Source organism: Ornithorhynchus anatinus, chromosome 9, assembly GCF_004115215.2.
Source record: "Ornithorhynchus anatinus isolate Pmale09 chromosome 9, mOrnAna1.pri.v4, whole genome shotgun sequence".
NCBI lineage: Eukaryota > Metazoa > Chordata > Mammalia > Monotremata > Ornithorhynchidae > Ornithorhynchus > Ornithorhynchus anatinus.
The window spans coordinates 39,779,474-39,802,987 of NC_041736.1; positions in this window are offsets into that span (position 1 = coordinate 39,779,474).

Here is a 23,514-nt window from a genome sequence, read left to right on the forward strand (position 1 = left end):
TTACTATTATTATTATTATTATGAAGCCTGGGAGTCGGCAAGTATTGGCTCCTCTGTCTCCCCGAGGGAGGTCTATCCCCTACTCCAGGCGATTTATATTAACGCCTGTCTCCCCCCGAACTGTAAGCTCACTGTGGGCAGGGAACATAACAAGGTGCTATACAAGAAGAGCTCAATAAATCCCACTGATGACGACGATGATGATGAGAAGCCCGGTGGTCCGAGCGCTGGTCCAGAAACCCAGACCTCTGAGCTCCGTGCCTCACGCCACCACTACAGGTTGTGTGGCCTCAGGCCAGTCTCTTAGCCTCTGTGTCTCAGTTTCCCCACCAGTAAAATGGGGCTAATAATACGCAACCTCCCTCACTGGGGTGTTGCGAGAATTAATTAAGGTCTGCAAGGCACTTTGAGATCTGGGGATGAAAGGCCCCAGAGAAGGGCAAAGTATTATTATCCATTATTATTATTGTTATTATTCCATCCAAGGATCTCAAAGCACTTTGCAGACATTAATTAGCACCTTGCAGGGGTGTTTTGAGGATGATTATCCCCATTTCACATATGGGAAAACTGAGGCACAGAGCGAGGTTAAGTCAGCCCAGGTCACAGTGCACGAGTGGCAGCGCGGCTAGCAGGCACAGGGCCTCAGACACGTTCTTTGGACCCAGGAGGGCCTGGCTCAACAAGGTGCTGACTGAAGGAGCAAGCAACAGAAAGATTTGCCAGAATCTGGCCAACTTTGGCCCCTCCTGGGTGGGTCCAAAATGATGGTTAGGGAAGCATCTTGGCCCAATGGAAGGAGCACAGGCCTGAGAGTCAGAGGACCTGGGTTCTAATCTCGGCTCTGCTGCATACCTGCTGTGTACCTGCTGTTGGGCAAGTCACTTAACATACCAACTCAGTTATATTACACTCTCCCAAGTGCTCCACACACAGTAAGTGCTCAATGAATACGATTGATTCTTTATGCTTCAGTTACCTTATCTGCAAAATGGTGATTCAATACCTATTCTCCCTCCTGTTAGCCCTGTGTGGGAGCTGATTATTTTGTATCTACCCCAGCGCTTAGTACAGTGCTTGGCTCATAGTAAGCACTTAACATATACTACAATGATTATTATTAGGATTGGGCAAAGGAGGGTGAGTGGTGTTGGGTAGGGAGGGGAAATGTAGCCCCCTCTGACTTCCTGCCCAGATCCAGAGCTGGGGTAGGGGGGTGGATCCCAATGGGGTGGGATTGGAAGAGCAAAGAGGAACAGAGCCCAGTGGGATAATAATCCTCCAGGCTACTCCTGGCACCAACCAGACCCAAGGTGTTCACTCAAGCATTCGGAGTTTGGTCATCTGTGGCCTAGTGGATAGAGCATAGACCTGGGAGTCGGAAGGACCTGGGTTCTAATCCTGGCTTCGCCACTTGCCTGCTGTGTGACCTTGGGCAAGTCACTTAATTTCTCTGTGCCTCAGCTACCTCATCTGTGAAATGAGGATTAAGACTGTGAGCCCCAGGTGGGACAGGGACTGGGTCAAACTGATTAGCTTATATCTATCCCAGCACCAGGAACTGGGTCCAAACTGATTAGCTTATATCTACCCCAGCGCTTAGAACAGTGCTTGACACATAATAAATGCTTAACAAATACCATCACTATTATTATCATTATCTATAATTCATTCATTAAATCATATTTATTGAGCACTTACTGTGTGGAAAGCACTGCACTAAGCACTTGGGAGAGTACAATATAACAACAAACAGACACAGTCCTGCCCACGACAAGCTCGCAGTCTAGGGGGAGAGACAGACATTAATATAAATAAATAAATAGATGAAGAAATAAATTACAGATATATACCACTCTCCCAAGAGCTGCACAGAGTAAGCATTCAGTAAATATGATTGATTGATTGATTGATTGAGGCCGGTGGGACCCAAATATGTCCCCTCTGGGTGGCCAAGGCTGGGTGGGCACCAGATTTTCTTGGAGAGTTCTCTGGTTTCTCTGGTTGGAGAGTTTAGGTCCTGCCGAGAGCCCAAGAGACCCGAGCAAGATGGACATGGCCTCCTGGACCATTCTGTTTAGGTGACCAGGCCTGATCCTGCTCAGTTGCACATGGATTATTCAGCATCCCTCGAGTCTAGAAGGCCCTGATCCAAATGTGTAATAAAATCAAGGAATACCTGCAATCTCCACGATTGTATCCAAATGCCAGGCCCAGGGTCCGCCACTCATGAAATACAGTAAGTCATTTCAGTGAAATTACCTTTGGGGCTGGGAGTGGCAGCAGCTTTCTGAGGAAGAGACGCGATTCATGGCATATGGGTGAAGTCACCTTCCAGGAGAGGGAGGCCAGCTGATGGGCAGGGCTGGGCAACAAACTTGGAGCTTGGGTTTGGCTGCTGGGGGGCATGGACCACTCTGACCTGCCCTGGCTGGAAGAACACTCGACAGGTCTCTGCTCTGCTTCCATCCTGCCTCCATTCTGCCACCAGTCTGCCTCTACTCCACTTCATCCTGCCCCTTCCTGCTTCCACCCTGCTCCATCCTGCATCATTCTGCCTCCATCTTGCTCTGTTCTTCTCCATCCTGCTTCATCCTGCTCCATCTTGCCTCCATCCTGTCTCCATTCTGCCTCATTCTACCTCCATTCTGCTCCCTCCTACCTCCATTCTATCTCCATCCTGCCTTATCCAGCCTCCATCTTGATCCATCCTGTCTCTATCCTGTCTCCATCTTGCCTCCATCCTTTCTCCATCCTGCCTCCATTCTGACTCTATCCTGCTTCCTCCTGTCTCATTCTAGCTTGTCTTGGGCTCACACTGCAGCCTACATGTAGAAAGTCAATACTGAGTTCTGCGTGGGTTTCCTATTCTCTAGATGGGGTATGGCCAGAAGTGTGATTTTTCCACCCTGTATTTGGCAGGGACAGGTCAGGGAGTGGCAAATATTCTTCCCATTTTACAGTTAAGGAAAAACTGGCCATTAGAGAAAAAGTAGTGAGAGAATGGCGGTAGAGGGAGAAAGAGAGAAAATGCCTGGTAGTACAAAGCCACACTGAGCACAAGAAGATGAAGAAAACCATTTCTGATTGTTGTGGTCAGTCAATTGGAGTTGCTGAGTGAGAGCTGCCCCTTTGGCTTTTCTAAATTCAGCTGTTGGCCAAATATATAGGGACAGTCATCTGGTGGAAGGGTTTGCCAGAGCACGTGTGTTTGGGGAGGGGGAGTGATGGGAGAAGGAACTAGCAGCTCTGCCCAGATCCATTGAAGTGAAGCTGTTTTCTAATCCTTGTCTGGGGCTGATTACCTTTCTGGTAATTCAACATCGTGAGGGCTATTAGAAGGCTGGGTTTGGGTGCATTGAGGACTGACCGCTAAGGGTCCAAGCTGAAAAGGCCTGCCTCTTCCCTCCCCTCCCTCTCCTGCCCAAGACCAAGCAGGCCTTGGCTGCTGGAGGCCCAACAGGCCCTGGGAGGACGGTTGCCTTGACCACAAGCCCCTGCTGGGGGCAGTTGCCGGGCGGTGGCCCTTGGCTCACATGGCTTTGGCCAGCTTTAACTAGGCCCCATTGGGCTGTGGGGCTCCAGGAGAGGAGGTTGACCTTCAGACTCCCCTACCGCCCACCCGGTTTCCCCAGAACTTCGGTCTGGCTCACAAGTGAGAAGCGAGCAGGGAGTAGGGGTGAGGAGACCCATGACAACGGCCTGCTTCTATCCCTCTCCCGGGGCAGCAGAGCGGAAGGGAACTGGAGAGCGGATGAAAAGTTGGGAAAAGGATCTGCTCCCGCTGCCTCTCTCTGATTCCCCCTGCCTCCCCCTGGCCAGCCCTGGCTCTCAGAGGTGGCTCTGAGGATTCCTCCACTACCATTTCCCTCCTCACCCTGGGAACTGAGAACCAAGGGCTGTGTTCCCTCACCCCCACCCCCAACACTCCTCCGCCCCGGGCTTTGCCAGCCTTCCTCCCCACAAGCCTGTTTCCTGTGGTCAGTTTCTGTCTCCTTTTCTTTTCCCAGGGAAAATTCTCAAGGTTCTTCTGTGGTCAGTACTGCTCAGGAAGGGCGCAGCCTGGCAGACCCAAGCAGGGTATTTCTGTGCATGTGGCAGGACCTCAGTCCCAGGAGAGACAATCTTCTTTCATCTGTGGATTCTTGAGATTTAGTTTCTCCTCTCTCTCTCTCTCTCTCCCCCTCCTTTTTTTCTCTCTCTCCCTCCTCCTCTCTCCCTCATTTCTTTCTCTCTCTCTCCCCTTCCTCTCTTTCTCTCTCCATCTCCCATTTTCTCTCTCCATTTCCTGCTTTCTCTATCTCCCGCTTTGTCTCTCCCTCTCCCTCTTTCTCTCTCCCATCTCTCTCCCTCTTTCCTCATTTCTTTCTCTCTCTCTCCCCTTCTTCTCTTTCTCTCTCCATCTCCCACTTTCTCTCTCCATCTCCTGCTTTCTCTATCTCCTGCTTTCTCTCTCCCTCTCCCTTTTTTCTCTCCCATCTCTCTCTCTCCCTCTTTCCTCATTTCTTTCTCTCTCTCTCCCCCTTCCTTTCTCTCATTCTTTGTTTGTCCTTCCTACCCAGGCTCCTGCAGCCTCAGTCTCTGGGTTAGTAGTGAGATGAGGTAGTAGGAAGGGCCAGGACTGACTTTGGGGTTGAAGACCAAAACACAAGGCACCATGGATGTTCCTGCTCTTTCCACTGATATTGTGCCTGAAGTCTGTGCTGAATTTGGGACATCTTGTGTCCAAGACTAAGCTGGACAGTAAGCACTTCATAAATACAACTGAAGGAAGGAAGGTACTCATTGAAGGCTTGATGTCCGGGGAGGTTGACAGACAAGATGCCAAGTGGTCCAGAGGAGATACCTGTTCACTGCTCCTTCAAGTATCCTTTAATCGTCTGCATCATCATCAGTGGAGTTTTTTGAGGGGCTCCTGCATATGCAGAGGACTGTATTAAGTGTTTGGGAGCATACAATGAAAGTAGAAGACCTGGTACCTTCCCTTGAGGAGCTTAAAGTTTGTCAAACTGATACTGGACTGGGTAAATCATTGGTGTGACTCAATATGATGCTTCTGATGTTTTGATGCCTCAGAACTAAAGTTGACCTTTGTAAAGGGAAATTCAAAGTCCAAGAGAGAAGAGGGGCCTGGACAAAGACACATTTGGGCTAATGGCTTGACTTTCCACTGTAAAGTACCATGGAGGCACCTACCTGGGTTTGTCCAGCACATGGGCCTGATGCATTGATCTCCCTCTGCCTCTCTGGTACCAGTGGCCTAGCGGGTAGAGTACAGACCTGGGAGTCAGAAGAACCTGGGTTCTAATCCCAGCTCTGCCACTTGTCTGCTGTGAGACCTTGGGCAAGTAGCTTCACTTCTCTGTGTGTCAGTTGCCTCATCTGTAAAATAGGGATTAAGACTGTGAGCCCCATGGGGGACAGGGGAGGCTGTGTCCAATCTGATTAACTTGTATCTACTCTAGTGCTTACAACAGTGCTTGGCACACAGTAAGCACTTAACAAGTGCTTATTCTTATTATGGTCCAGCCTAAAGCCTTCAAAAGTGAGCCTCCCACGAGGGTCTCTGTCCCCCAGTCCCACCTGGGGTCCCTCTGGAAGAGGTCCATGCCGGTCAGCCAAAATTGTAGCGTGAGCAGCATTTGGGACGGGTAATGTTCAGATGGCCCAGGGAACATTTGTACAAGGACTCAGGGCCATGCCTTCCAGTAAGACCAAGCCCGCCCATGGGGACCATGGAAAGAATGATCAATTCAGTCAGAAGGAACATCTGAATCGAAGATGAGCAGAAAGATTCCTGGGGAAGTAAGAACCACTGGAAAAACATCTGATTTCTTTGCTGAAATCACTGTAGGGGGTTGGGTGCCAATGCAAGAAGCCAAGCTAAGAGAAGCAGTGTGGCCTAGCAGAAAGGGTAGAAGCCTGGGAGTCAGAGGATCTGGGTTCTAATCCTAGGTCTTCCACTTGTCTGCTGTGTGACCTTGGGTAAGTCACTTAAAGCTCTCTGTGCCTCAGTTTTCTAATCAGTTCTCCCTCTTCCTTAGAATAATGTGAACTCTATGTGGGGCAGGAACCGTGCCTGACTTGATTATCCTGTATCTATCCCAGCGCTTAACAAATGCCACAATTATTGTCCTTAGAAAGCATCAAGGCCTAGTGGAAAGAGCACAGGTCTGGGAGTCAGAGGAGCTGGGTTCTAATCTTGGCTCTGCCATTTGTCTGCTGTGTGACCTGGGGCATGGTACTTTATTTCTCCATGCCTCAGTTTCCTCATCTGTAAAATAGGGATTAATTCCTACTCCTACTTAGACTGGGAGTCTTATGTGGACAGAGAATATGTCCAGCCTGATTATCTTGTATCTACCCCAGGACTTAGTACAGTGCTGGGCACATAGTAAGCACTTAAGTATTATTATTATCATTCTTATTCTTATAATGATGATGCTAACTCCACAGGGTCTAGTAAAAAGAAAGAAGGATCATATCATGCAGGGGATGGCAGGGAAATGGGTGATGGGAACAACTACCAAGAAGAACTATTAAGGAACAGTGACAGGTCTCCTTCCCAAAATGCTTTCTGAGACAGACAGAGAGACAGAGAGACAGAGAGAGACAGAGAGAGAGTAGAAATTGTACTCTCAGTCCTCAGAGCACCTAAAATCAGGTTGACCTCAACCAACCCAATCCACCTCTTGTCCTCCTGTCCATAATTTAGTTTAATGTTCGTCTTCCCCTCTAGAGTGAAGGCTTCTATGGGCAGGGATCATGACTACCAACTCTGTCATACTTTACTCTCCCAAGCACTTAGTACAGTGCTCTACACAGAATAAGCACTCAGTAAATACCACTGACCGATTGATTGGAATTGTCCCAGAAGATTGGGTCTTTCCCCAAGCCAATTTCAAGTTCCTGTCCCCAAGACCTTACCCACAAGATCTTTCTCACAAACGCCCCTGGAGAAGTGTGAGGCAGACTATTGTCTGCTCCCCCATGAGTTTCACTTTCCATGACTAAAAAGCTTTCCTGCTGCTGGAAGAGGGCTAGCTAGTTCCAACTGGGCGTGGAATGAGTTACCAGGCCCTCGCCCAAGAGTCGGTGACCGCACTGGGCTGAGGGTAGCCCGGTGGTACCCTGGAAGCCGGTCCACTGGCCTGCCCATCGAGCTTTACTTTCAGTAATTCCCAGGCTCTAAGGCAGGTGAACGCTTTAATGGGCCACATGACCTCCTTGGCAGGAGGATGCAGGCAGCAAGGGGCATTACCCACCATTCAGTGGAGCAGCAGCAACAGCAAGGCAAAGACCAGTGGCCTGAAGCTAAGGAAGTTAGGAAAACATCCTCTTAGCAGCCAGATCCATTGATAGTGGGAACTGGAAGAGTTTCCCCAGGGGATGCACCATCAAAGCTGTGACCAAGATACTGGGAGATAAGAGGCAGGTGGGAGGGGGATATCCAGCCTTCTTGCTCAATGTAAGGGAGTCACCTGAGCTGCCCCCTTTGATCTTGGAGTGAGTTTTTTTTTACAGTATTTGATAAGTGCTTACTATATGCCAGGCACTGTACTAAGAGCGGAGGTAGACATAAGGTTGGTCACAGTCCATATCCTATATGGGGCTCATAGACTTAATCTCCACTTTACAGATGTGAGAACTGAGGCCCAGAGAAGTGAAGTGACTTGCCCAAGGTCCCACAGCAGACAATTGGCAGGATTAGAACCCAGGTTCTCCTGACTCCCAGGTCTGTGCTCTCTCCACTAGGCCACGCTGCTTGTCCATTTGCACTAGGGTCCTTAGCATCTCGCTCTAAGGGCAACCCAGCAGCAGTGGTGGAGTAAGAGAGGGAAGAGAATGTTAGAAGAAGCTGAGACTAGTCCCAGTGTTCCCCCATCCTGGTCATTCTCTGGTCTGGGCCAGCAAGGTCACATCAGAGCAGGCTAGAGGCCAAAATGGCTGCAGGGTCGCTCTGCAGGGGCATGAGGCCCTTCCTGGCCTCTTCTGGCAACTCTCAAGGCCTTCCCTAGCTTGGAACTTCTCCACAAGCTTCATGGGCAACCCCAGAAGTAGCAGACCCAAGTTACATTAGGTGCATCATGCTGGCTGTACGTTGTGATATAATTACATCATTCGGGACCTTCTTGTGGTGGCTGCTCTTTCTAGAACATGCTCCTGGGGGAACTCCTGACCCCTCTCCCTCCCTTTTTCTCTCCAGAGTCATCACATCCATTCACATCCATAACATTTGCTCATTCAGTCGTATTTACTAAGCACTTACTGTATGCAGAGTACTGTACTAAATGTTTGGGAGGGTACAATTTTAGAATAAGCAGACACATTCTCTGATCACCACAAGATTACAGTCTAGAGGGGCCTGAGATTGGGCTCTTGAAACAAAATTACAAGCCATAAAGTCACCAGGTACCAAAGCTAGACCAGATCTGGGACAGACCAGATGAATAGTGGACTGTTTGGTGAAAGATCCTACAAATTCCACTACCTTCCCCCACAACCCATTTTGCTTCCGTCCCTCTCTCCTCTCCCCTTCATCTAAGAGAGGTGGGCAGGAGGGGGCCACATTGAGGAGTGGACAGGGGCGGGGGGTGGGAGGGAGGGGGCTCTACTCCAGGAGACTTAGCTGTACCAGGAGAAGCACATCACAAAATCCCCCTGGGCCTTTCCTGCTCTCTGCATAAACCAAGTCAAAGCTTCGGTTTCTTAGCTGCCTTCACCCCCCTTCAGGGCTCAGTCCCCTTGTGTGTTTGTCTGTCAGTTTCCACTGTCCCCCATCTCCATGGAGCTCGGCAAGCCCCTTTTCTGGGATGACTGCAAGCCTGAGTGCTGAAGGGACAGGCCAGAACCTCCTCTTCCTCCTCCTCCTCCTCTTCTCTCATCAGTGCCAACGATGTCCTCAACAACTCTGGTGGCCCTGGAACCCCTTCACTTCCTATCTGAGGCCTCTCAGGTGGGGTCTACAGGTGGTGGGAAGAGTTGGGGGGTGGGGGGAGCTGAAAAACTCTTCTCAGACTCTTCACTGCAAGGCAAGGGGAAATGGCCTGCAATCCAGGGGCTTTCCCCAATTCACTGGGGTGGGTGCCCTGCTTTCCTCTATGACTGCTCTGTGGCCTTGAATTTACTTTTTGCCATGTGTGTGTGGTGTGTGTAGGTTGGAGGAGGGAGGAGACAGCTGGAAGAGTGATTGGGGGAGAGGTGGATGGAAACTCCTGTTCCTTGTCCAGACCAGATAGCCCACCCTTGTAGGTGTGCTGAAAATCATCTAGGATGGTCAGGGCATATCAGGGAAAATACCTGGAGAGGGACCACTTTGCTCCTCCTTTTCCCAGTTCCAATTTAAAGAAGTAGCTTGCCCTGATGGAGAGAGCAGAGTCAGTGCTGGGAGTCAGGAGCCTGGGACTCTGTCAGGGGCCTGCTGTGTGACCTTGGGCAAGTCACTCAACTTCTCTGTTTCCTCATCTGTAAAATGGGGAAAAAATTCCTGCTCTTTCTCTCCCTTAGACTGTGTGCCCCACGAGGGACAGGGTCTGTACCCCACCTGATTGCATTGCATCTACCCCAGTGCTTAGCGAATGCCACAGTCATTATTATTTCTAACTTCCCTTTGGCCACACTTTCCCCGGTGTTGACCTGTTGCGGGGTGATAAGGAGGAAGACAGGGAAGACTGGGGACAAGGGCTGTTGTAATGGGATCTGGCCCCTCTCCGTCACCTCTCCTGCCCTGACTCCTTCCAAGAAGGCTCTTCTGGTCAAGGAATCCCACAGATGGGCTACAGACCAGTTTGGCCAGGAGAAGAAGGGGCTGGAGGCAGAGAGAGGAAAAGAAATGAGCAATTGTGGGTGTGCTCTGGGCGGGGAGAGGTCAGAATGATCCAGCTGGCCTGTGACAGGAGAGGGAAATGGGCAGAGATGAGATTAGAAGCAGCATGGCCTAGTAGATAATAATAAAAGATAATGATAATAATGATGGTATTTGTTAAACGCTATGTGCCAGGCGCTGTACTAAGTACTGGGGTGAATACAAGCAAATCAAGTCGGACGCAGTCCCCGTCCCATGTGGTGTTCACGGTCTCAATCCCCATTTTACAGATGAGGCAAAGGAGGCACTGAGATGTGAAGTGACTTGCCCAAGTTCACACAGAAGACAAGTGGCGGAGCCAGGAAAGATCACGGGCCTGGGACTCAAAAGGACCTGGGTTCTAATCCCTGCTCTGCCACTTGTCTTCTGTGTGACCTTGGTCAAGTCACTTCATTTCTATGGGCCTCATTGACCTCATCTGTAAAATGGGGATTTAGACTGTGAGCCCCACGTGGGACAGGGACTGGATCCAACCTGATTGGCTCATCCATCCCAGCGCTTAGTACAGTGCCTGTCACAGAGTAAGTTCTTAACAAAGACTATAATTATTATTAGTAGAGACAAAGGGCAAAGGTGAAGCTGGACCAGAATCACTGCTAGTCTCAGTTTGGGGATGGAGCACTAAAGTTCTGTGAACCCAGGATCTTCGGGACCTGATTATCTTGTATCTATCTCAGGGCTTATAACAGTGCTTGACACATAATAAGTGTTTAATAAATGCAGCAATTTTTATTATTGCTGACACCAGCTACCCTAAGGCTACCTGCAATCCCTTCTTAAGGTGATAATTGCTTTGAATAATAACAATAATGGTGGTTTTTGTTAAGCACTTACCCAATTTCAAGCACTGGGGTAGATATAAGATAATCAGGTCAGACACAGTCCCTGGTACCACATGGATCAGAGGAAAGAACCCGGACTTGGGAGTCAGAGGTCGTGGGTTCGAATCGCGGCTCTGCCACTTGTCAGCTGTGTGACGGTGGGCAAGTCACTTAACTTTTCTGTGCCTCAGTTACCTCATCTGTAAAAATGGGGATTAACTGTGAGCCTCACATGGGACGAGAACAGTGCTCTGCACATAGTAAGCGCTTAACAAATACCAACATTATTATTACCACAGGGGCTCATTGTCTCAGTAAGAAGGAGAATAATCACGAACCCTCTGTTTTACAGTTGAAGAAATAATAATAATAATGGTATTTGTTAAGTGCTTACTATGTGCCAGGCACTGTTCTAAGCGCTGGGGTAGATACAAGGTTATCAGGTTGTCCCACTTGAGGCTCACGGTCTTAATCCCCATTTTACAGATGAGGTCAATGAGGTCCAGAGAAGTTAAGTGACTTGCCCAAAGTTACACAGCTGACAAGTGGCAGAGAGGGGAGTAGACACACGACCTCTGATTCCCAAGCCCGTGCTCTTTCCACTAGACCACACTGCTGGAAATGGGTCGACAAGGTAAATTAGTCTTCCTCACAGGCCCCTTAAGGAAAAGGCAGCTCCTCTGCCAAGGAATGTTGAGACACTCAGAATCTTAAGGCTGGAAAGAACCTCAAGAGGTCATCAATCAATCAGTGGTATTTATTGAGTGCTTACTGTGCTCAGAGCACTGTAATTTATTGATATTATGCTATCGATGCCTGTTTACTTGTTCTGATGCCCATCTACCCCCATCTAGACCGTGAGCCCGTTGTGGACAGGGATTGTCTCTATTTGTTGCTGAATTGAAATTTCCAAGCACTTAGTACAGGGCTCTGCACACAGTAAGCACTCAATAAATACAATCGAATGAATGAATGAACGAATGTACTAAGGATTTGGTTCACTAAGGACACTATTCACTGCAATAGAGTTGGTAGATGCGATCCCTGCCCACGAGAAATTTATACTCTTCAAAGGAAGATAGACACTAAAATAGATCAGAGATAAGGGAGATAGTAGAGTCCAGCCCCGTCTCCAAAAGCTGTCTTTGGAGAATGCGGGGGTTAGACCGCTTCTAACTTTGGCTCCAGTTTCCAGTGATAGGTAAGAGAAATCTCAGGTCACCAAGCTTCATACGATTATTAACTGCCTTCGAGTCGTCTCCGATTCGTAGCGACTACGGAAATATTTCCTCCAGAACGCCCTGTCTTCTGCCCCGGTCTTCTACCAGCTTCATAAGAGAAGGAGAAATCACCTCGGCAGCATTTCTCGTCCCGGACTGTGAGTCAGAAGCCACGGTTCGGGCCCCGAGTCTGTGGCCTCTGAGTTCTGGGGTCACGTAGTGGAGGATGAGTAATCTCGTGTTGTAATGTTCAGTTCTGGGACTGCGGTGAAGCCCAAAGCCATGGGAAACACGTGCAGGGTAACAGCTCCACATTGGCCTCTAGTGGTGTCCGCCTCCTCCATGGCTTCCCTCCCCTGAGCTCCCCTTGGCCTCCCCGCTGGGCCTGGAGCCCCTCAAACCCCTTTCAGAATGTGCAGTGACCCCCCGACCCCCGCCACTCTGTTGGTCCAGCTGAAGTGTCCCCGCTCTGCCAGGCCCCCCCTGCCCATCTCCCACACCCCTAGAGCCCGGAGTATTTAAGCCGGCTTTAGACCGGGAAGCTCAGGGCCTGGAGCCTGAAGTCCGATCGCCTTGTCTGTACCTCCGGATCCCTAGCCCCCTCCCCCGTCTCAAAGCCTCTCCCTAAGGTGGTCTTTGTGCTTAAGGTTAAGGTTAAGACCAGGGAAGACACTCAGAGAAGCCCTACCAGGCGCCCCTTTTGTGGGAAGGCGCGGTCGATTAGACTGTAAGACCGTCAAAGGGCAGGGACTGTCTCTATCTGTTACCGATTTGTACATTCCAATTGCTTAGTACAGTGCTCTGCACATAGTAAGCGCTCAATAAATACTATTGAATGAATGAATGGGTGGCCCGGCACCAGACCTGCAGCTCGGACCAGCGGCCCTGTTTGTGAGCTGTCGGAGAGGCCCAAGGCCGGGCCTGGTTCGGGCCTTTGGGCCGCTGGGGAAATTTACCCAGCTCTTAATGGAATTCCCCTCCAGGTCCCTTCCTGAATCGAGTGCTGGATTCAGGCAGGACTGGATTGAAATAATTATGATTATTATTATTATTATTGTTATGGTATTTTGTTAAGTGCTTACTATGTGCCAGGCACTGTACTAAGCTGGCGGGGAGGGGAGGGGCGCATACAAGCAAATTGGATTGGACACAGTCCCTATCCCACAGGGGCTCAGTCTTAATCCCCCTTTAACAGATGAGGGAACTGAGGCACAGAGAAGTAAAGTGACGTCCCCGAGGTCACACAACAGACAAGTGGAAGAGCCGAAATTAGAACCCAGTTCCTTCTGTCTCCCAGACCCATTTCTATCCATTAGGCCATGCTACTTCTCAGCATAGGAGAGGGTCCCTGGGTACCAGCCTGCAGTTCCCAGATCCCCAGAGAAAGACCTCCCTTACTCCTCCCCCCCGCAACCCATCTCTCACTTCAGTTCCTCCCTTCTCCCATCCCAAGAGGATCCAACTCAGAAAATAACACCTTGTTCCATGGGCCAATTCCACCTTCAGGAATTGGCAAGACCTGCTGCTGTCTGGAGCCAAGGAGATAAAGAATGGGGAGGTAGGAGTCGAAGAAAGCTCGCATCTTGGTTTATGTGATGGGGATTTTCCCAGCGTGCCGTGACTCAGGCATGAGGGAGCCTTGGAGGACCACATTAGAACCCTGAAAGCTTCAGTCCAGTCCACTCTGGAAAGGTAGGCAGAGAGTCATGACTTAGGATCTCTTCCATTTGGGGACTTCTTGGGTCTGGAGAGACCTGGGCCTTTCTTGGCACTTCCCACATATTCTTGCACCTACTCCGGTGATTAGTACAGTGTTTGGCACACAGTAAGCGCATAGCAAACACCATGATTATTATAGCCCAGAGTGTCCCAGATTCCAACACCAGTAGTCTACAGAAAATTGTGCACATGTGTTAACTGTCAGGGGCCTGGTCCCACCCCGCTGGAGGGAATGGGCCGACTGGATTCGGGCCTCAAGATCCTGGGACTCTGTTCGAACCCTGGAGAGGGAGCCCTGCCTGCTCACACGTTGCTTCATCTGTCACCTGGACTGTGGCAAAGCCAGAGCAAGAGAAGACATTACAGGGGCCCCGACTGCAATTAATCAATCGATCAATCAGTCGATCGTATTTATTGGGAGCTTACTGTGCACTGAACACTGTACTAAGCGTTTGGGAGAGTACAATGTAACAATAAAACAGACACATTCCCTGCCCAAAACGAGTTGAGTCTAGACCATCGGCTTACATTCTAGAAGCTCAATGTGGTCAGGGAACTCAGCTCTTGTTATGTTGGGCTCTCCCAAGTACTTAGTACAGTGTTCAGCACACAGTAAACACTCAGTAAATACCACTGATTGATTGAGAGCCCCAGCTTGGGTTGGTGTGAATGGAGATTGGTTCTCACCCTGATCTCGCCACTTGATTCTCTCCTCTTTAGGATCAACCGCCTCTCTGGAAGAAGCCCCCAGGGCTGCTTTGCCCCGGGGGAGAGGAGGGCAGGCCCAGAGTCGTGTTTGTAAAGCTCCTCCGAGGAAGGCATTAGTCAGGGGCATGAGCAAGGGATGGGCGTCCCACTTAAAACAGTCCCCATCTATTGTGTCTCACTGTAAAACAGGTTCCCAATATGCTGATTCCCCCCAGATCCTGGCTACCCCACAGCGCCTCGGTTAAATCGACAACGCCGGTTTCAAGAGGAAAGCCATCTTTGTCATCGTCACCGTTGTCATCATCACCGTCACCATCTTCTGTCCCCACCGCTCCTCCCAGTCAGGACCCGGCCAAACCGGGGGTCCAATCGATCCAGTGCAGCCCAAGCCTCTGAGAGCAGCTTCCCTCCAAATGCCGACCCGACCGCCAAAGGGGAGCCCGACCCAGGCTGGGAAGCGGCTTCCTTCCCCACAGTTCCATCTGCCCCATTTTTCACCAACCCTGGCCCGGCCGACCCTGAAATGGCCCCAGACTGCCCCTGCCCTTCCTCCACCGCCGGCCCTGGGACGGCCCTCCACGGCCGGACGGTCTCCCTCGGCTCCCAGTGGCCCGCTGACTCGTCCCCTCTCCCTGCTCCCCTTACACGTGAATGAGTTTTGCTGAAAAGCGAACACAGCCGCTTCTTTCGAGAAGAAGCTCTCACCAACGCGCGTGGCGATTTTAGGGCATGCGGTTTACCTCAAGACGTCATTTTCCTTCCTCCAGATAAATCAGAAGTACCGCTGTCAGAGCTGTTTTCGGTTGTACAGGGGAAAAATGGTCTCCGGCTTTCACTACTCGTTTGAACACTCAGCCAGTGCTCCGGGTGCATTCGGGCTTCGGGCCGGGTCGGAACACCGTCTCGTCTGCCCCGCCCAGGTCCAGATGCCAGGTTTGACCCAGGGAGCCTCGAGGAGCCAAGCCCCGGGAAGAAACTCCCGCAAAAGGAAGGATGAAAAATCAAGGCGCTTTTTTGTAGTTTTTATACCCTAAATCGAGTTTCTCGTGGGGTCCCGGCAGGGCCCTGTGGGCTGGGCATGGCTCCAGGAGACAAAGCCAGGACTGCTGTGTCTGGGGATCCAGGAGTGCTTGGGTGGGCTGGTCACCGAAGAGGAGGTGGGCACTGATACAGGGCAGGGGAGATGCCTCTGGACCGGCAGGAAACCCTGAGCCAAACCAAGCGAACTCCAAGTTTCCAGACCTGAACTTTAGTCTCCAACCCTGAGTCATCGACGCGGCCCAAGTGTTCTGCAGGGTTTGTGGTGCCAACTAGCCAGATGTGCCGGCCGAGTCTCAGCCAGTTGTGCGTGCCAGCACTGGCTGCTGCCCTCCCCCGCCCCCCGCCCCCAGCAGGAGCTGCCCTTGCTTTTCTGCCCTTGACGTCTGCACCAGGCTTGGCTAAGCCACTGCCCGGAACTGCCTCCGTGGTTCAGAAAACAGGCTGGGCCGGGTTGGGTCAGGAGGTGTGGGGTAAGGCCAGGCAGGGAGGGGCTGGGGAGGATGGAGAAAGGGCAGGCAGGAAGGGGCAAGATGGAACACGAGACAGTATGAGCCGGACATCACTGCTGGGAGGGGAGTCCGCGGCCCCTTACCATGGTCCAGGCTGCAATGGCCTTCCCAACAAAGTGTCCAGTTTGTTCATAAACTTACACTGCTGTGACCCTCATAGCTGGTGCCCAAAGACCAGTAGCAGTGACCCCCCCCAAAGCTAACCACCGCCCCACTGTGATCGGACAGAAAATCTATTCCTAAGGATTTCATGATCATGACCGACTTTGGCTCATTACAGAGGCAAACACTGAGCACATCACTTTCGGAATTTACCTGTGGTTGGCAACGCTTGCTTCCCGCCCGTTGGAACGAGGCTATAGATTTGTGCTTCTGCTTCTGTCAGAGCTACACTAGACTTCTCTCCAGTGACTGCCGTGCACCCCAACTCTCCAGCGATGGCTGGAGGCAGTTTTTTGGGGGGGGCAGGGGGCGATGCTATTCTAAGGGCCAAATCTAGTCAGTCAGTCAGTCAGGCAATTATATTTATAATAAAAATTTGTTAGACAATTACTATGTTCCAGGCACCGTTCTAAGCACTGGGTTGAAGATACAAGATAATCGGGTTGGAAACAGCCCCCGTCCCATACAGGGCTCATGGTCTTAATCTCCATTTTACAGATGAGGGGACTGAGGCACAGGGAAGTTAAGCGACTTGCCCAAGTTCACACAGCAGACAAGTGGCAGAGCTGGGATTAGAACCCATGACCCTCTGACTCCCAGGCCCATGCTCTTCTAGGCCATGAGAGTTTACTGCACGCACAGCACCGTGCTAAGCGCTTGGGAGAGTACAATATAACAATATAACAGACACATTCCCAGCCCACAGTGAGCTTACAGTCTAGAAGGGGAGACAGACAATTAATATAAAGAGATAATAATAATAATTATGGTATTTGTTAAGCACTTTTTATGTGCCAGGCACTGTACTAAGCGCTGGGTTACAGGGTGGCCCCGGTCCACTCTGGGCCCAGCACATCCTGGTTCCACAGCTTGGCCAGGATCCTTGCAGGCAGCTATGGCCCCAAGTCCAGCAGGCCTGGTGACACGACTCTAAGGAGTTCTGTCAGGACAACCACTGGTTTGGGAGGGCCAGGTCCCAGGCAACCCAGGAGTCCGGGAGCTCCAAGATCTCTGGCCCAGGCCGATCGGGCGAAGATGGCGCTAACTAAGCCAGAGGATGGTGGTGAGAGAGGGCCTGTGCCCGGGAGCTCCCTGAAGGTCTCAGGAACCAGGCGCTCGGTTCCTAACCACACTAAATCAGCACCAACCATTCCCAGGTTCACTGACTTGTTGAATGGACTTGAGAAGCAGTGTGGCCTAGAAGCAAGAGCACACGCTTTGGGCATCAGGGGAACCAGGTTCTAATCCCAGCTCTGCCATGTGCCTGCTGTTTGACCTTGGGTAAGTCACTTACCTTCTGGGTGCTTCTCTGTGAAATGGGGATTTGATATCTGTTCTTTTTCCCCCTTAGACCTTGAGCCCCAAAGTGGAACAGGGACTGTGTCTGATCTGACTGTATTGTATTAATCCCTGTGTTTAGCACAGTGCTGGGCACGTACAGAGCACTTAACAAATGCCCCCCGAGGCAGACTCCTTGCCTTCCACACCTGTTTCCCCAGGTGGGGAGTGTCTGGGGGCCTTTTCCCTCTTTCCTATCCCACTTCCCACTTCCTAAGGCTCAGGACTGAACCAAGTGAGGAGCTTTGAACTCCCCAGGAAAAAGGGCTCTATAAAACTCCAGGAACTTTACCGCAATAAGAACCAACTGGATTTTGGTTTCACTGGAGGATTTCAGAGTAGTTGGAAGCCAAGCCATGGGGAGTGCAGAGGAGACCTCAGCTCATCCTCCAGGCGTAAAGCAGCTTGGCCTAGTGGAAAGAACACAGCCCTGGGATTCAGAAGGACACGGTTTCTAATCCCGGCTCCGCCACTCGTCTGCTGTGTGACCTTGGGCGAGTAACGTAACTTTTCTGGGAACTGAGGCCTCAGGTCCCTCATCTGTAAAATGGGGTTAAGACTGTGAGCCTTATGTGGGAAAGGGACTGTGTCCAACCTGATTATCTTGTATCTTCCTCAGCGCTTAAGGCAGAGTCTGGCACATAGTAAGTGCTTAACAAATACCACAGTTATTATTATTAGGTGAGGAGGCGGAAGTCATCAGATGGCCAGTGTCGACACCAGAGAAATAACCCAAAACCTCCCTCCCAAAGAGCAGGCACAAAAGCCTCGGGGAACTTCCATTTGCTCTCGCCAGCGTCAGCCACTGTCCTGCGCTTCCGGACACCACCGGCCAATCCTCTCCCCTCTCTTATGGCTCGGTGGGGCCCCGGAGCCCTCTGAGGAAGCCATCTCGCCCCAAAACCCCTCCGGGCAGCACACAGGGGGCAGGCGTGTACACGGAGGTCATGCCAAGAGGCCCCGGCCTTGCTAGGGAGGCAGGCCATTTGATGTTTTCTATTTGAACGGGGATCATCTGGTTTCAATCCAGTGGAATTTCTGAAATTTCCACGGGAACATCTCCTATTTTAAGCTCCTCGTGGGCCGGCGGACGGAGCCAGCGTTCACTGGCTGAGGCTGCCGGGGCCCGAGCCTGCGGGATTCTAGAGCTCCTCCCACGCAACCCAGGCCTTCGAGCAGATCCTCGGCCTTGGCTGTAGCACAGATGGTCCCGGAGGAGTGAGCAGGAGGTAGTGGGGCCTCAGCCCGAGGCTTGAGGGCCGGGGTGGGTGAAGACCCGAGCCCAAGCCCTCACCGAGCAGCGTGGTCTGGGGGGAACAGCATAAGACTTGAAATCAGGAGACCTGGGTTCCAATCACGGCTCTACCACTTACCTGCAAGTCACTGAATTCTCTGGACCCGTTTCCTCATCTGTAAAATTCTGTTCTCCCTCCCTCTTAGACTGTGAGTCCTCTGTGGAACAGGGACTATGTCCAGTTTGGTTATCTTGTATCTACCCCAGCGCTTAGCCCAGTGCTTGGCGCAGAATAAGTGATTAGCAAGTACTATAGTTCTGATTATTACAAGGTGACATTGGCCCCTGAACAATCCACCAGTCTCTGCTCCTCTCATTCACAGACCTTGGGGTTGGTTCACACAGGCGTCCACCCCTAGGTCAGGTGTTCAAGTGGGGCCAGGGCACAGAGGGGCGCAGGACCTCCAGGAGGCCCCCAAAACCCTGGGACTTGCCGCCGAGTTGTGTGGGAAGGCAGAGATAGTTCTCACCAAGCCTGGAGCCTGTTGGTGGGAGCAGAAGCCTCAGTTTTTCCCACAGCCTCGCTGGGCAAGAAGATTGTGGATGGGGACCCCTGGTTTGATGGGACTGGGAGAAGGGTGTGAGCCCAGGGGCCGAAAGTGCCCAGGGAGAGGGAGATTGGCTACTATGGCAAGTCACCTGCCCTAAAGCTATGGAGGCAAAGGTAGAAGCCCTGTACCCACAGCTGAATCCTGGCGGGGAAGGGCCATGGCTTCCCTCAGCTCAACCCTCTACCACACCACCCACAAGCCTCCTCCTTCCCTCTGGGGTCCCGAAAGGGCCGGGGTGGGGCGAGTGAGAGACACCAGCCCTTCTCTGAAACACTGGCCGAGCCCGGACTGGTTTGGACTGGCTTCCACCTGAGCAGAGAGAGAAACCCCTCACTGCCACAGCCCAGGCCCCTGTTACATTCTGTTATATAAGTCTGTTATATTGTACTCTCCCAAGCACTTAGTACAGTGCTCTGCTCACAGTAAGTGTTCAATAAATACCACTGATCGATTGGTGATGGCAGGGGCCAGTGGTAGCCGATGGTGGTGGCAGAAGCCAGGCAAGCTGCAGGGGGGATGGTGGTGGGGGTGGGGGTCAGATAGGGGGCAGGGAGTGTTGGGGGACTACAGGTTTCCCTCAGGTCAAGCGGCCCACCTGTTGGCATCCAGCTCCTCAGCCAGAAGGGAGGAAGAGGAGGGCATCTCCAGGGGGAAGGAGGAAGGGATTTAAGCCGGAAGATGCCACTAGGGTAGGCCACCTCAGGGGGTCATGTTGGGCGCCCGACCGCAGAACCCACACTCAAGGTCAAATGGCGCTGTGGCCGAGGCCGAGAAGGGCTTAGGCTGGGGACCAGACCCGGCCCAGGTACCCCACCTTGTCCCCCTTCTCCCTCCAGCCCCCGCAGGAGGGGGTGGGCCAGTCATACCCTCAGGGCCTTCTGGTTAGTGGGGACTCCCCTCCTGGAGATGCGGGGGATCAGTGACGATGCAGCAGTCAGTAATGAAGTGGACTTAAGAGCCACCTGGGCGGATGGACGAGTTCATGCTCGTAAAAGCACTTTGAGCTGGTTGGAAGAAAGGGGAAACTTAGGGCCTCACAGGGCAGTCCCAGCCTGAACTGCGGCACACACAGAGCCGGCCACGGTACCGAGCTGAGCCGCGTCTACCCTCCGCCTACCTGTGCTAACAGTTACCTGTGGATACTACCCAGGGAGGGAGAGGGGGAGGTGGTGGAGCCCAGCCTGCTCCAGTAACTTTTGTGGGGAATTGGGTAGGGGAAGCATCTTGGGGCTACTCAGCAGGTGGGATACCCACTATGTCCAGGGCACCACCGGAGGCTGGCATTTCACCGGCCCCCCTTGTGTCCCTTGGGCGCACCTCCCCCCGCTCCCTCTTTTCCCACACGTTCTTCCTGGCTTTCGCTTCCTGTCAGCGAGCCAGCTGACTCCTTTAGTTAGGGCAGAGTCCGAGGGGCCACACTCTGCATGGGGGAGGAACCGTAGAAGCAGCTGAGCCCCAGTGGCGAGAAAAGTTCGGCGCTTAGTACAGTGCTCTGCACACAGTAAGGTCTTAATAAATATGACTGAATGAATGAATGGCTTTTGAAGATGTCCTCAGAAGGGCTGGGAGTCGGGGGAGTGACCCACCTGGAGAGTTGTGAGCCTGTAAGAGTCTTTTTTTCCCCACAGTGGGCCACTCTGTAGAGGAGCAAAAGGGCAAAGGGGTCACGAGAGAGGAACCAAAAGGCCAGAAGTGGATGAGGTGAGGAGGGGGTGGAAGTTGGGTAAAGAATGGAGAGAACCTGAAGTCATGTAGCTGACTTCATTACGTGGCTGAAAGTCAAGCAGGCTAAGGGCAGGGCACGACTTTTCCCCGGTCTCAGAACCTAAGTCTGCACAGTCTTCCGCCATAGCAACTCCCCGGGCCCAGAAACAAGATCAATTTATGAAGCTGAGGAATTGGGAAGACCAAATCAGCCTCAAGCCCCTTTGCCTTCCCAGCAACACGTCATTTCCTGGGCTTGGGCTTGGAATAGATACAGGTGCCATCACACTTAACCCCTCAGGTGCCCTCAGGCTAAAGCGACTGCACCCTTGGTTGCCCAGATCCTGTAGAAATCAGTCTCTCAATCAATGGTATTTACTGTGTGCAGAGCACTTGGGAGAGTATAATAGAACAGAGCTGGTAGACACACCCCCTTCCCACAACACCCTTACAGTCTAAAGGGGGAGAAGTATGGATTTTGGTTTATTATATTTGTTAAGTGCTTACTGTCTGCCTGACACTGTACTAAGTGCTGGGGTAGATATAAGTTAATCAGGTTGGACACAGTCCATGTCTCACATGGGGCTCACCGTCCTAATCCCCATTTTACAAATGAGGTGACTGAGGCACAGAGAAGTGAAGCCCAAAGTCACACAGGAGAGAAGTGACAGAGCCAGCATTAGAACCCAGGTCCTCCTGACTCCCAGGTCCAGGCTCTATCCATTAAGCCCCGCTGTTTCTCCCAAGTTCAGCAAGAGTACCATGTTGAATGGCCACAGAGGCCAGCTTGCTGTGGGAGTTTTCAGGCAGGGCCAAATCAATCAATCGATGGTATTTGTTGAGCACTTACTATGTGCAGAGCACTGTACTAAGCCCTTGGGAGAGTACAAGAGGTTGTAAAATGCTTAGTAGTTCACAATCCCCTGAGCTGGGTTGGCTGCAGCCTTGTCCGGAAATGAGGGTTGAGCATTGATTCTGGGTGTCAGAAGGGGAGCTAGCAGAGCCCTCCTCCGCCCTCCCCACCCCCTGCCCCCCAGGCTCGCATTGGCATTCCTTTCAGTGCCAGGCTCTGGAAGTCGGGCCTGGCAAGGAGAATTGGCTTTCTCCACTTCAAGCACTCTCTGCGAACGCCAAGCTCCTCTCCACTAACTGGCAGGGCCCCGATGGCCCGAGCTCAGCGGGTTGGGCCGCCATGGGCACTCTGGGCTGGTGGCCCCCTAGGAACGGAGCAGGAGGGTCAGGCTGCCCGGCTCTTCTATGCGACTCGCCCACCATCGGGCTTGCGAGCGGGGTGAGTCATTCATAAATAGAGTCCGACGAGCCATTACAGCCAGACACGCTACTGCCCAGGGGATAATGACAGGGGCCCCTACTGTGCAGAAATTGCTGCGCGAAGCCCGGATGACTCCATCAGTACAAGACTGGCATCGTGGCCTTTCACGGGTTTGAGCCCAGAACAACTCTGACAACTCCAGCTTGTTCTTCCCCGCTCTCCCCAGCCTGAGCTCTGTTTTACTGCACTCTCCCAAATGGTTAGTGCAGTGCTCTATGGTAAGCACTCAGTAAATACCAATGATTGGTTGAACTTAAGCAGCATGGCCTAGAGGATGGAGCAAGGGCCTGGAAGTCGGAAGGATCTGGCTTTTAATCCCGGCTCCTCCTCTTGTCTGTTGTGTGACCTTGGGCAAGTCACTTCACTTCTCTGTGCCTCACCTATAAAATAGAGACTGAGACTTGGAGCTCTATGTGGGATAGGGACTGTGTCCAACCCGATTATCTTGTATCTACCCAGCCCTCAGTACAGTGACTGGCAAGTAGTAAGCGCTTAACAATACCACAGTTATTATTACTTCACTTCTCTGTGCCTCAGTTACCTCATCTGTAAAATGGGGATTAAGACTGTGAGCCCAGTGTGGGGCACGTACTGTGCCCAACCTTGTATCTTCCCCAGCTCTTATTACAGAGCCTGTCACGTAGTAAGCACGTAACAAATACCATAAAAAAAATCAGGGCATCCACACACTGATCAGCTCTTCTTCCTTAGAATTCACTTTGCGGCACCAAGAGGGGCCACTGAGGCTCAGAGCCATTACTCAGAGGACGAGGATTAACTAATCCTTAAAAAATGAGTCTCAGGAGCTGCTCTGGAGGGAAGGAGACCCTGGTTCTCTTCCTGTTACTGGGCTTGATTTTCCTTCAGATTCCCGGCTAGCCACTTGTCGTTCCCAGCCCTTGAGGTTGCCATCTTTGTTGACCTCATAGGCCCGGTGTAAGGCAGGGCTAATAAAAACCATCATAAAGTGCTTGGCAAACATCACTTAAATGATCACTTTAAGACACCTCAAAAGTCATTTTACTCTTTCCCCTCTGACTCTTCAGAGTGTCATCCTCAGACTGTCAGGTCCTTGAGGGCAGGGATCATGTCTACTAACTCTTATTGTATTCCCCTAGATGGTCACTAAAAGACTCTTCACAGAGTAAATGTTCGATACTATTGACTGATTGATCCCATTTTCAAAGGTCAGAAATCGTCCCCCCACAGTCTGCTGGCCAGCCTTCCTAACAGAACTTTACTTGGTTTA